We start from the raw sequence: 699 nt of genomic DNA on the forward strand, positions 1-699 counted from the left end.
ATAAAAAATAACAATCTATATAAAATACATATTAAAATATAAAATATACATTAAAAATGAGTTAAATAATACATGTATTTATCATGTTATATAAACTTTATCCCATATAGACATAGTTACAAACTTACAATATTTTGGCTTCGTTACTGGCTGGTTGATTAATTTATCATAACATTTATACTTTTATAGTCGTATAAAATAAAATTTGATAAATACTTGCATAATGTTAAAGTGTATTTAATGAGTGTTTCAGAAACTTATTTTTGTCCAAACATTAACTATGAGTTCAATTGATTAAAAGTGTCATTATTTTGTACAGTACATGTGTATACAATTTGCATATCTTGCAAGTTACAATAATGCATGATAGAGGGTAATTTACGCATTTATATTCTAATAAAAGCACTTGGTGGGAATAATGTTGAAGATGATAGTGTGTCTTTATTTTGTTTGGAGCTATGGAAGGCAACAAATATTGACTGATCATCATGCATGAAAAATTGAGTCGTAGTGAATATAAATATGCAACAACATAAAGCATGTAATTTCTTTTACGGTTCTTGATGTAAGATAACGATGTTTAGATCAAATTATTAGAGATTGACTAATTTGAGGAACAATTTAATACTTTAATTAGTTGAAATAAAAGCTTTTCTCTTTGAACAAGTATTTTAATAAAACATTTAGTAAGATTTTTAA

The sequence above is a fragment of the Arachis ipaensis genome, chromosome B08 (assembly GCF_000816755.2).
Source record: "Arachis ipaensis cultivar K30076 chromosome B08, Araip1.1, whole genome shotgun sequence".
Taxonomy (NCBI): Eukaryota; Viridiplantae; Streptophyta; class Magnoliopsida; order Fabales; family Fabaceae; genus Arachis; species Arachis ipaensis.